The 14,278-nt window shown below is 47.4% G+C and overlaps 1 pseudogene; it reads right to left on the bottom strand.

Annotated features, from left to right (window-relative positions):
• The window catches only part of LOC121182853, a 30,747-nt pseudogene that overhangs the window by 15,169 nt on the left and 1,300 nt on the right, over window positions 1-14,278 (bottom strand).

Here is a 14,278-nt window from a genome sequence, read left to right on the forward strand (position 1 = left end):
TTTTTGGGGACTGGGACTATGATGGAGGATTTGAATATGCGAGGGACTGTTTGCTGTGAGAGAGAGGTGTTGAAGATGTCCGTGTATACCTCTGCCAGCTGTACTGCACATTCCTTCAGTACCCTTGGCGCCACACAGTCCGGTCCTACCGCCTTGCGGGGGTTCACCTGCCTCAGAGCCCTGAGAACCTGTGTGTGTGACACCTGGAGTGGAGTCTCCTCTGGGTTGGGGGGGACCTTGAAGGGGATGTCTTTATTGTGCAAATCAAATCTGGCATAAAAACTGTTGAGGTTGTCTGGTTCGGGGGTGTTCCTGGTGGTAGTTCCATTTGTGTCCTTCCTGTAGCAAGTGATTGCCTTTATCCCCTGCCACATGCTCCTGGTGTTGTGTTCCCTGTAGCAGCTCTCCAGTCTCTGGGTGTACGACCTCTTTGCTGTTTTGATGGCTTTTTGGAGCTCATATCGGGCGACTTTGTAGCCCTCTATGTCTCCTGACTGGAAGGCTGCGCACCGGTCTCTGATCTTGTTTCGTATATCCGCATTAAACCAGGGCTTCTGGTTGGGATAAGTACGAATAGTCCGAACAGGGATGCATATGGAGGTGCACCAGTCAATGTAGCTGCTCACAGTGTCTGCATACTCATGAATATTGTCCGTGGTTTCTTTAAAAATGCTCATGTCTGTGGCCTCCAGACAGCCCTGCAGTTCTGCCACTGCATCACTGGTCCACATCTTTACAGTTCTAACAGTGACCGGGTGTGCTTTGAGCCGCTTGGTGTAGGTGGGCTGTAGCAAGATGGCAGTGTGGTCACTTTTCCCAAAGTGTGGCTTGGGGACAGCAGAATAAGCATTTCTAATGTTGCTGTAGCACTTGTCCAGAATGTTACTTCCCCTGGTGGGAAAGTTGATAAACTGATGGAACTTTGGGATATTTTTCCGGAGATCACAGTGATTAAAGTCTCCGAGCACAACAATAGCAGCATCTGGATATGTGTTTTCATGTTTGCTGATCATGTCCTGTAGTTCCCTCAGTGCGTTGTCCTCGTTGGCCGAGGGGGGTATATACACCACACTCAGTATGATGCACTGCAGTTCTCTGGGCAGATAAAACGGCCTGCACTTCACGGTGATATATTCCACATCTTCGGAACATGACTGTGATATTACCGTGTTGTCGGTGCTCCAGGCGTGTTTGACGAGGATCGCAGTGCCTCCTCCGCGAGTTTTACCGCTATCCGTCGCGCTGCGGTCGGCTCGGTAAACAGCGTAGCCTGCCGGTGTTATGGCCTCGTCTGGGGTCTGTGGTCCGAGCCATGTTTCACAGAAACACAGCACAGAGCAGTCCTGGATGTACCTTTGTGCAGCCATCCGACCGTGAAGATCGTCCATCTTGTTTACCAGAGACTGAACGTTGGCGAGAAGTAAGACCGGGAGGGTTAGCCGTCCTTTGCTAACCAGACGACGGAGCCTTCGTGCTGCTCCTCCCCGCCGGCCGCGCTTCCTGATCGGTCTCTGGGGTCTAGAAGATCCCCCTGCTGCGGCCTGGCCCGGCGTTTCTTCGGGGTGAAGAAGTAGCTCTGGGAAGGAGCGGAGGATGTCGATGTTAAAATGTCCTCTGTGACTCATCTCCCCAAGTTTTATCAGGGCATCTCGGTCGTACTTCACATGAGCCTTGGTGTATCTCACATGAAACATCAATAAGAGCACTGTAAATAACAAAACACTGTAAAACTTGACCCGGAGAGCAACGCCATGTCGCACCGTGCGGAGCGCCATCTTGCTAATACAGCAGCATGTTTTCTCTTGGTAAAGTTCCACAGCACTGTAAGTAAAACTTATGTTACTGTTGTAACTTTCTTTTAACTAAATTCAGGTTTGGAGCTGAAAGAAAGGGTTTTTTTGAGGCACTACACTCAACAGTCCCAAAACAGTTTGCCCCCAGTTCTGAACACTGAAAACATTCTTTCTATATGTCTGTACAGGATGTTGACCTTTTCTTTTGCCTGTGGGTTTAGAGATGGCAACAAGTGCATTTGTCAGACTCCTTTTACAAAGGAAGAGCTTTTGCAAGAAGGAGATATACTAAAGGTCCCGCAGGCCACCCTGAAGAAAAACAGAATATGTGCCCTGAAAGTCTGCTAATGTCTGTACTTCCTGAGGAGGCTGAGAAAGTTTGGCATGTCACCAAAGATCCTCAGGAACTTCTACAGCTGCGTTGTTGAGTCCATCTTGACCAGCTGCATCACTGTGTGGTACGGCAGCTCCACTGCCATGGACCGCAAACGCCTGCAGAGAGTGGTGAAGACTGCGTCTAAGATCACCAGGACTCCTCTGCCCTCTCTGCAGAGCATCTACCAGCGCAGAGTCCACAGGAGAGCTGCCTCCATCATCAAGGACCCCACCCACCCACAACAAGGTCTGTTCACTCTCCTCCCTTCAGGCCGGAGGTACAGGAGTGTGAAGTGCAGGACCACCAGACTTAAAAACTCTTTCTTCCCGTCTGCCATCAGACTCCTCAACAGCTGACAGGAGTCTGTAACAACAGGCTGCAACTTTTGCACATACTGACTGTTATTATTTATTACTGTTCTGCACCTTAATAACTGCACACATACTGCACTGTTCACATAACAGTTCTTTTGCACAGTCTTCACTCTCAGCTGAATTTGCACAACAGCTGATTTGTATATATCAGTACAGTTTATATTTTGTGTAACTTTTTTTTTTTCTCACTTATGCTCTTATTAATATTTTGTAAATACTATTATCTATTTTATTTACTTACAACGTTTTGTATGGCATTCTGGGTGAAGAGCAAAGTAAGAATTTCATTGTACAGGGAAACCTGTTTCCTTACTGTGCAAATGACAATAAACCCTTTGAATCTTTGAATCTTGAATCTTGAATCTTGAATGTCACTTGCTAATTAAATACTGAACTTTAGCCAGTGTTTTCAGCTTCTGGTTCTAACTCATCTTAAACTGAAATTATATCCAAAAAAATCTCATTCACAGACTTCAAACTGTAAAGTCTTGGATACATCTTGAATTTGAATTTCAGACTGAGCAAGGCCCTGGGCCCCTATTTATGTGGACAACTGAGTTATCAAGATTAGACTGCTGATGATTTGACATGAGTGCATAATGTCCCCAAATCTGAAAATCCACCAATCTGAGATACTTTATGTGAAAACTGGACCAACCTGTGAATGATCAAACTAATGTTTTGTGATGTGACCATTTTGAATAACTCAAAGATTTAGTCCTAACCAGATAGGCTGGAGGGTGAACCCTCTGATATGGTCCCTCTCTGGGCGGATGGGCCTCATCAGCTCCTCTGCAGTGGGTAGATCTAAATACAAACACATAATGATTATTCCACATAGTTCACTCCGGTCTTGATATGAGCCACGTAAAAACCTGAGCGCAGAGGATGTGGCCTCTTTCTGAAGCTGCCTCCTTCAAAGAATATGGCCCATAATGCTGTGACCTTTGGACATCTGAAAATCTACCATGCTGAACCCGTGCCTTCTCCCCAATCATACCGAAATCACAGTGTTGTTAAGGGCTTCCACACAGGCTTTACGAGACCAAAGGAAGAGTCTGAAATTAACAAGTACATCTATTTCAATCAAATAACAGTTTAAGTAACAACTAGAAAAGGTAATCATGCTACAACTGGGGGAGCTGGTGCTTTAACTGGGAAGCAGCTTTTGTAGATGCATCATTCCTGCTGTTAGAGTAGTGAATTATACAGACAGACAGATAGGGACTCCACCATTCCCCCAAATACTGCTGGTGTCAGTGTTTGACCTGATCCATTGGTAGAAGAAGGATGAAGAGACTGTGTGGAACGTTGAAGAGGGAAGGATGGAGACACGGATCTGTGGATCCTTCCTTTCTCTTCCACATGATGAATAGTGGTGATTAAAGTCATCTGAATCCTCCACAACATGGATCTGTCTGTAGGCCTCATGAGGAGCCTCCACTCTGAACATATGAGGGGCCTGTACAGGAGAGAAATTTAATGCGCTCTATCAAAGACAATCCAAGATGAGACAAAAATGATGCAGCAAGATCATTAAATCCCCCTCGGATCAGCATGATAGGAAAGAATATTTTTTAAAAATGACATTTATGTATAAGTAATCTGCAACAGCAAATATATAAATATGTTTTAAGAGAAACAATATACTACCTAAATTATGTTTTAAGCTTCTTGGTGTTATCTGGTTTATTTACATTACCACATTTCTTTGGGTAGTGTAGGTGAGGATTCAAACTCACACCCAAGTGTGTCAGAAAGGGCAAAGACCCCCTCCCCCTATTAAAAGGGCTGACACTACACGCTGACAGTCATTCAAACAATAATTACTGGATGTATGACTGTCACTTCTTCCTGGCTACACACAAGCAAAGAGTGGTTATGCAAAGAACCCAAAGGTCTCTTTCACAGCGATCTTTTCATGTCTTTCACTTAAATGATAATTTTTTCCATAATTTTTACATGCTTCACATGTGCGGCTCTTAGCCCCTCAGGCTTGGATCAATAACAATAAAAATCTGAGCAATTATCGCAGGGTTCCCAGTCCCAATGATCGGTCAAAACTAACCCTGGTTAAAACCCCAAATTTCCACTCTCCCAACTCACTTATATGGGGGAACTTCAAATGCTCATAACTCCAGAACCCTAAGTCCTAGAGACTCAAGGGTGGTACCGTTGGACTCGGGGTGCACACAAATGGGAGGGTAGGACAAGGTCCCATGTCTCTATCTTTCTCCGTTGAGGATCGGTCAAAACTGACTCTGGTTAAAACCCCAAATTTTCACTCTCCCAACTCACTTATATGGGGGAACTTCAAATGCTCATAACTTCAGAACCCTAAGTCCTAGAGACTAAAGGGTGGTACCGTTGGACTCGGGGTGCACACAAATGGGGGGGTAGGACAAGGTCCCATGTCTCTATCTTGCTCCGCTGAGGATCGGTCAAAAGTGACCCTAGTCAAAACTCCAAGCCCTGTACACTCTTAACAACCGTGAACACCAACTTCAACTTGACAAAAAGTACCACAAAAAGGGAGGTCCAAACCACTCCTAGGGCTCTGAAATGTGTTCCTAAACACTTTCTGGGGGAACACTTTTGGCCTTTCACACTTAGGCAGATTTTCACTCTCCCAACTGACTTATATGGGGGAACTTCAAATGCTCATAACTCCAGAACCCTAAGTCCTAGAGACTCAAGGGTGGTACCGTTGGACTCGGGGTGCACACAAATGGGGGGATAGGACAAGGTCCCATGTCTCTATCTTTCTCCGCTGAGGATCGGTCAAAACTGACTCTGGTTAACACCCCAAATTTTCACTCTCCCAACTCACTTATATGGGGGAACTTCAAATGCTCATAACTCCAGAACCCTAAGTCCTAGAGACTCAAGGGTGGTACCGTTGGACTCGGGGTGCACACAAATGGGAGGGTAGGACAAGGTCCCATGTCTCTATCTTTCTCCGTTGAGTATCGGTCAAAACTGACTCTGGTTAAAACCCCAAATTTTCACTCTACCAACTGACTTATATGGGGGAACTTCAAATGCTCATAACTCCAGAACCCTAAGTCCTAGAGACTCAAGGGTGGTACCGTTGGACTCGGGGTACACACAAATGGGGGGGTAGGACAAGGTCCCATGTCTCTATCTTTCTCCGTTGAGGATCGGTCAAAACTGACTCTGGTTAAAACCCCAAATTTTCACTCTACCAACTGACTTATATGGGGGAACTTCAAATGCTCATAACTTCAGAACCCTAAGTCCTAGAGACTCAAGGGTGGTACCGTTGGACTCGGGGTGCACACAAATGGGGGGGTAGGACAAGGTCCCATGTCTCTATCTTGCTCCGCTGAGGATCGGTCAAAACTGACCCTAGTCAAAACTCCAAGCCCTGTACACTCTTAGCAACCGTGAACACCAACTTCAACTTGACAAAAAGTACCACAAAAAGCGGGGTCCAAACCACTCCTAGGGCTCTGAAATGTATTCCTAAACACTTTCTGGGGGAACACTTTTGGCCTTTCACACTTAGGCAGATTTTCACTCTCCCAACTCACTTATATGGGGGAACTTCAAATGCTCATAACTCCAGAACCCTAAGTCCTAGAGACTCAAGGGTGGTACCGTTGGACTCGGGGTGCACACAAATGGGGGGGTAGGACAAGGTCCCATGTCTCTATCTTGCTCCGCTGAGGATCGGTCAAAACTGACCCTGGTTAAATCCCAAATTTTCACTCTCCCAACTGACTTATATGGGGGAAATTCAAATGCTCATAACTCCAGAACCCTAAGTCCTAGAGACTCAAGGGTGGTACCGTTGGACTCGGGGTGCACACAAATGGGGGGGTAGGACAAGGTCCCATGTCTCTATCTTTCTCAGCTGAGGATCGGTCAAAACTGACTCTGGTTAAAACCCCAAATTTTCACTCTCCCAACTGACTTATAGGGGGGAACTTCAAATGCTCATAACTCCAGAACCCTAAGTCCTAGAGACTCAAGGGTGGTACCGTTGGACTCGGGGTGCACACAAATGGGGGGGTAGGACAAGGTCCCATGTCTCTATCTTGCTCCGCTGAGGATCGGTCAAAACTGACCCTGGTTAAATCCCAAATTTTCACTCTCCCAACTCACTTATATGGGGGAAATTCAAATGCTCATAACTCCGGAACCCTAAGTCCTAGAGACTCAAGGGTGGTACCGTTGGACTCGGGGTGCACACAAATGGGGGGGTAGGACAAGGTCCCATGTCTCTATCTTGCTCCGCTGAGGATCGGTCAAAACTGACCCTAGTCAAAACTCCAAGCCCTGTACACTCTTAGCAACCGTGAACACCAACTTCAACTTGACAAAAAGTACCACAAAAAGCGGGGTCCAAACCACTCCTAGGGCTCTGAAATGTATTCCTAAACACTTTCTGGGGGAACACTTTTGGCCTTTCACACTTAGGCAGATTTTCACTCTCCCAACTCACTTATATGGGGGAACTTCAAATGCTCATAACTCCAGAACCCTAAGTCCTAGAGACTCAAGGGTGGTACCGTTGGACTCGGGGTGCACACAAATGGGGGGGTAGGACAAGGTCCCATGTCTCTATCTTTCTCCGCTGAGGATCGGTCAAAACTGACTCTGGTTAACACCCCAAATTTTCACTCTCCCAACTCACTTATATGGGGGAACTTCAAATGCTCATAACTCCAGATCCCTAAGTCCTAGAGACTCAAGGTTGGTACCGTTGGACTCGGGGTGCACACAAATGGGAGGGTAGGACAAGGTCCCATGTCTCTATCTTTCTCCGTTGAGGATCGGTCAAAACTGACTCTGGTTAAAACCCCAAATTTTCACTCTCCCAACTGACTTATATGGGGGAACTTCAAATGCTCATAACTTCAGAACCCTAAGTCCTAGAGACTAAAGGGTGGTACCGTTGGACTCGGGGTGCACACAAATTGGGGGGTAGGACAAGGTCCCATGTCTCTATCTTGCTCCGCTGATGATCGGTCAAAACTGACCCTGGTCAAAACTCCAAGCTCTGTACACTCTTAACAACCGTGAACACCAACTTCAACTTGACAAAAAGTACCACAAAAAGGGGGGTCCAAACCACTCCTAGGGCTCTGAAATGTGTTCCTAAACACTTTCTGGGGGAACACTTTGGGCCTTTCACACACAGGCAGATTTTCACTCTCCCAACTCACTTATATGGGGGAACTTCAAATGCTCATAACTCCAGAACCCTAAGTCCTAGAGACTCAAGGGTGGTACCGTTGGACTCGGGGTGCACACAAGTGGGGGGGGGGGGGGGGGGGGGGGGGTAGGACAAGGTCCCATGTCTCTATATTTCTCCGCTGAGGATCAGTCAAAACTGACTCTGGTTAAAACCCCAAATTTTCACTCTCCCAACTCTGTTATATGGGGGAACTTCAAATGCTCATTACTCCAGAACCCTAAGTCCTAGAGACTCAAGGGTGGTACCGTTGGACTCGGGGTGCACACAAATGGGGGGGTAGGACAAGGTCCCATGTCTCTATCTTTCTCCGCTGAGGATCGGTCAAAACTGACTCTGGTTAACACCCCAAATTTTCACTCTCCCAACTCACTTATATGGGGGAACTTCAAATGCTCATAACTCCAGAACCCTAAGTCCTAGAGACTCAAGGGTGGTACCGTTGGACTCGGGGTGCACACAAATGGAAGGATAGGACAAGGTCCCATGTCTCTATCTTTCTCCGTTGAGGATCGGTCAAAACTGACTCTGGTTAAAACCCCAAATTTTCACTCTCCCAACTGACTTATATGGGGGAACTTCAAATGCTCATAACTTCAGAACCCTAAGTCCTAGAGACTAAAGGGTGGTACCGCTGGACTCGGGGTGCACACAAATGGGGGGGTAGGACAAGGTCCCATGTCTCTATCTTGCTCCGCTGAGGATCGGTCAAAAGTGACCCTAGTCAAAACTCCAAGCCCTGTACACTCTTAACAACCGTGAACACCAACTTCAACTTGACAAAAAGTACCACAAAAAGGGGGGTCCAAACCACTCCTAGGGCTCTGAAATGTGTTCCTAAACACTTTCTGGGGGAACACTTTTGGCCTTTCACACTTAGGCAGATTTTCACTCTCCCAACTCACTTATATGGGGGAACTTCAAATGCTCATAACTCCAGAACCCTAAGTCCTAGAGACTCAAGGGTGGTACCGTTGGACTCGGGGTGCACACAAATGGGAGGGTAGGACAAGGTCCCATGTCTCTATCTTTCTCCGTTGAGGATCGGTCAAAACTGACTCTGGTTAAAACCCCAAATTTTCACTCTCCCAACTGACTTATATGGGGGAACTTCAAATGCTCATAACTTCAGAACCCTAAGTCCTAGAGACTAAAGGGTGGTACCGTTGGACTCGGGGTGCACACAAATGGGGGGGTAGGACAAGGTCCCATGTCTCTATCTTTCTCCATTGAGGATCGGTCAAAACTGACTCTGGTTAAATCCCAAATTTTCACTCTACCAACTGACTTATATGGGGGAACTTCAAATGCTCATAACTCCAGAACCCTAAGTCCTAGAGACTCAAGGGTGGTACCGTTGGACTCGGGGTACACACAAATGGGGGGGTAGGACAAGGTCCCATGTCTCTATCTTTCTCCGTTGAGGATCGGTCAAAACTGACTCTGGTTAAAACCCCAAATTTTCACTCTACCAACTGACTTATATGGGGGAACTTCAAATGCTCATAACTCCAGAACCCTAAGTCCTAGAGACTCAAGGGTGGTACCGTTGGACTCGGGGTGCACACAAATGGGGGGGTAGGACAAGGTCCCATGTCTCTATCTTGCTCCGCTGAGGATCGGTCAAAACTGACCCTAGTCAAAACTCCAAGCCCTGTACACTCTTAGCAACCGTGAACACCAACTTCAACTTGACAAAAAGTACCACAAAAAGCGGGGTCCAAACCACTCCTAGGGCTCTGAAATGTATTCCTAAACACTTTCTGGGGGAACACTTTTGGCCTTTCACACTTAGGCAGATTTTCACTCTCCCAACTCACTTATATGGGGGAACTTCAAATGCTCATAACTCCAGAACCCTAAGTCCTAGAGACTCAAGGGTGGTACCGTTGGACTCGGGGTGCACACAAATGGGGGGGTAGGACAAGGTCCCATGTCTCTATCTTGCTCCGCTGAGGATCGGTCAAAACTGACCCTGGTTAAATCCCAAATTTTCACTCTCCCAACTGACTTATATGGGGGAAATTCAAATGCTCATAACTCCAGAACCCTAAGTCCTAGAGACTCAAGGGTGGTACCGTTGGACTCGGGGTGCACACAAATGGGGGGGTAGGACAAGGTCCCATGTCTCTATCTTTCTCAGCTGAGGATCGGTCAAAACTGACTCTGGTTAAAACCCCAAATTTTCACTCTCCCAACTGACTTATAGGGGGGAACTTCAAATGCTCATAACTCCAGAACCCTAAGTCCTAGAGACTCAAGGGTGGTACCGTTGGACTCGGGGTGCACACAAATGGGGGGGTAGGACAAGGTCCCATGTCTCTATCTTGCTCCGCTGAGGATCGGTCAAAACTGACCCTGGTTAAATCCCAAATTTTCACTCTCCCAACTCACTTATATGGGGGAAATTCAAATGCTCATAACTCCGGAACCCTAAGTCCTAGAGACTCAAGGGTGGTACCGTTGGACTCGGGGTGCACACAAATGGGGGGGTAGGACAAGGTCCCATGTCTCTATCTTGCTCCGCTGAGGATCGGTCAAAACTGACCCTAGTCAAAACTCCAAGCCCTGTACACTCTTAGCAACCGTGAACACCAACTTCAACTTGACAAAAAGTACCACAAAAAGCGGGGTCCAAACCACTCCTAGGGCTCTGAAATGTATTCCTAAACACTTTCTGGGGGAACACTTTTGGCCTTTCACACTTAGGCAGATTTTCACTCTCCCAACTCACTTATATGGGGGAACTTCAAATGCTCATAACTCCAGAACCCTAAGTCCTAGAGACTCAAGGGTGGTACCGTTGGACTCGGGGTGCACACAAATGGGGGGGTAGGACAAGGTCCCATGTCTCTATCTTTCTCCGCTGAGGATCGGTCAAAACTGACTCTGGTTAACACCCCAAATTTTCACTCTCCCAACTCACTTATATGGGGGAACTTCAAATGCTCATAACTCCAGATCCCTAAGTCCTAGAGACTCAAGGTTGGTACCGTTGGACTCGGGGTGCACACAAATGGGAGGGTAGGACAAGGTCCCATGTCTCTATCTTTCTCCGTTGAGGATCGGTCAAAACTGACTCTGGTTAAAACCCCAAATTTTCACTCTCCCAACTGACTTATATGGGGGAACTTCAAATGCTCATAACTTCAGAACCCTAAGTCCTAGAGACTAAAGGGTGGTACCGTTGGACTCGGGGTGCACACAAATTGGGGGGTAGGACAAGGTCCCATGTCTCTATCTTGCTCCGCTGATGATCGGTCAAAACTGACCCTGGTCAAAACTCCAAGCTCTGTACACTCTTAACAACCGTGAACACCAACTTCAACTTGACAAAAAGTACCACAAAAAGGGGGGTCCAAACCACTCCTAGGGCTCTGAAATGTGTTCCTAAACACTTTCTGGGGGAACACTTTGGGCCTTTCACACACAGGCAGATTTTCACTCTCCCAACTCACTTATATGGGGGAACTTCAAATGCTCATAACTCCAGAACCCTAAGTCCTAGAGACTCAAGGGTGGTACCGTTGGACTCGGGGTGCACACAAGTGGGGGGGGGGGGGGGGGGGGGGGGGGGGGTAGGACAAGGTCCCATGTCTCTATATTTCTCCGCTGAGGATCAGTCAAAACTGACTCTGGTTAAAACCCCAAATTTTCACTCTCCCAACTCTGTTATATGGGGGAACTTCAAATGCTCATTACTCCAGAACCCTAAGTCCTAGAGACTCAAGGGTGGTACCGTTGGACTCGGGGTGCACACAAATGGGGGGGTAGGACAAGGTCCCATGTCTCTATCTTTCTCCGCTGAGGATCGGTCAAAACTGACTCTGGTTAACACCCCAAATTTTCACTCTCCCAACTCACTTATATGGGGGAACTTCAAATGCTCATAACTCCAGAACCCTAAGTCCTAGAGACTCAAGGGTGGTACCGTTGGACTCGGGGTGCACACAAATGGAAGGATAGGACAAGGTCCCATGTCTCTATCTTTCTCCGTTGAGGATCGGTCAAAACTGACTCTGGTTAAAACCCCAAATTTTCACTCTCCCAACTGACTTATATGGGGGAACTTCAAATGCTCATAACTTCAGAACCCTAAGTCCTAGAGACTAAAGGGTGGTACCGCTGGACTCGGGGTGCACACAAATGGGGGGGTAGGACAAGGTCCCATGTCTCTATCTTGCTCCGCTGAGGATCGGTCAAAAGTGACCCTAGTCAAAACTCCAAGCCCTGTACACTCTTAACAACCGTGAACACCAACTTCAACTTGACAAAAAGTACCACAAAAAGGGGGGTCCAAACCACTCCTAGGGCTCTGAAATGTGTTCCTAAACACTTTCTGGGGGAACACTTTTGGCCTTTCACACTTAGGCAGATTTTCACTCTCCCAACTCACTTATATGGGGGAACTTCAAATGCTCATAACTCCAGAACCCTAAGTCCTAGAGACTCAAGGGTGGTACCGTTGGACTCGGGGTGCACACAAATGGGAGGGTAGGACAAGGTCCCATGTCTCTATCTTTCTCCGTTGAGGATCGGTCAAAACTGACTCTGGTTAAAACCCCAAATTTTCACTCTCCCAACTGACTTATATGGGGGAACTTCAAATGCTCATAACTTCAGAACCCTAAGTCCTAGAGACTAAAGGGTGGTACCGTTGGACTCGGGGTGCACACAAATGGGGGGGTAGGACAAGGTCCCATGTCTCTATCTTTCTCCATTGAGGATCGGTCAAAACTGACCCTGGTTAAATCCCAAATTTTCACTCTCCCAACTCACTTATATGGGGGAACTTCAAATGCTCATAACTCCAGAACCCTAAGTCCTAGAGACTCAAAGGTGGTACCGTTGGACTCGGGGTGCACACAAATTGGGGGGTAGGACAAGGTCCCATGTCTCTATCTTGCTCCGCTGATGATCGGTCAAAACTGACCCTGGTCAAAACTCCAAGCTCTGTACACTCTTAACAACCGTGAACACCAACTTCAACTTGACAAAAAGTACCACAAAAAGGGGGGTCCAAACCACTCCTAGGGCTCTGAAATGTGTTCCTAAACACTTTCTGGGGGAACACTTTGGGCCTTTCACACACAGGCAGATTTTCACTCTCCCAACTCACTTATATGGGGGAACTTCAAATGCTCATAACTCCAGAACCCTAAGTCCTAGAGACTCAAGGGTGGTACCGTTGGACTCGGGGTGCACACAAGTGGGGGGGGGGGGGGGGGGTAGGACAAGGTCCCATGTCTCTATATTTCTCCGCTGAGGATCAGTCAAAACTGACTCTGGTTAAAACCCCAAATTTTCACTCTCCCAACTCTGTTATATGGGGGAACTTCAAATGCTCATAACTCCAGAACCCTAAGTCCTAGAGACTCAAGGGTGGTACCGTTGGACTCGGGGTGCACACAAATGGGGGGGTAGGACAAGGTCCCATGTCTCTATCTTTCTCCGCTGAGGATCGGTCAAAACTGACTCTGGTTAACACCCCAAATTTTCACTCTCCCAACTCACTTATATGGGGGAACTTCAAATGCTCATAACTCCAGAACCCTAAGTCCTAGAGACTCAAGGGTGGTACCGTTGGACTCGGGGTGCACACAAATGGAAGGGTAGGACAAGGTCCCATGTCTCTATCTTTCTCCGTTGAGGATCGGTCAAAACTGACTCTGGTTAAAACCCCAAATTTTCACTCTCCCAACTGACTTATATGGGGGAACTTCAAATGCTCATAACTTCAGAACCCTAAGTCCTAGAGACTAAAGGGTGGTACCGTTGGACTCGGGGTGCACACAAATGGGGGGGTAGGACAAGGTCCCATGTCTCTATCTTGCTCCGCTGAGGATCGGTCAAAAGTGACCCTAGTCAAAACTCCAAGCCCTGTACACTCTTAACAACCGTGAACACCAACTTCAACTTGACAAAAAGTACCACAAAAAGGGGGGTCCAAACCACTCCTAGGGCTCTGAAATGTGTTCCTAAACACTTTCTGGGGGAACACTTTTGGCCTTTCACACTTAGGCAGATTTTCACTCTCCCAACTCACTTATATGGGGGAACTTCAAATGCTCATAACTCCAGAACCCTAAGTCCTAGAGACTCAAGGGTGGTACCGTTGGACTCGGGGTGCACACAAATGGGAGGGTAGGACAAGGTCCCATGTCTCTATCTTTCTCCGTTGAGGATCGGTCAAAACTGACTCTGGTTAAAACCCCAAATTTTCACTCTCCCAACTGACTTATATGGGGGAACTTCAAATGCTCATAACTTCAGAACCCTAAGTCCTAGAGACTAAAGGGTGGTACCGTTGGACTCGGGGTGCACACAAATGGGGGGGTAGGACAAGGTCCCATGTCTCTATCTTTCTCCATTGAGGATCGGTCAAAACTGACCCTGGTTAAATCCCAAATTTTCACTCTCCCAACTCACTTATATGGGGGAACTTCAAATGCTCATAACTCCAGAACCCTAAGTCCTAGAGACTCAAAGGTGGTACCGTTGGACTCGGGGTGCA

Source organism: Toxotes jaculatrix, chromosome 6 (assembly GCF_017976425.1).
Source record: "Toxotes jaculatrix isolate fToxJac2 chromosome 6, fToxJac2.pri, whole genome shotgun sequence".
Lineage (NCBI taxonomy): Eukaryota > Metazoa > Chordata > Actinopteri > Toxotidae > Toxotes > Toxotes jaculatrix.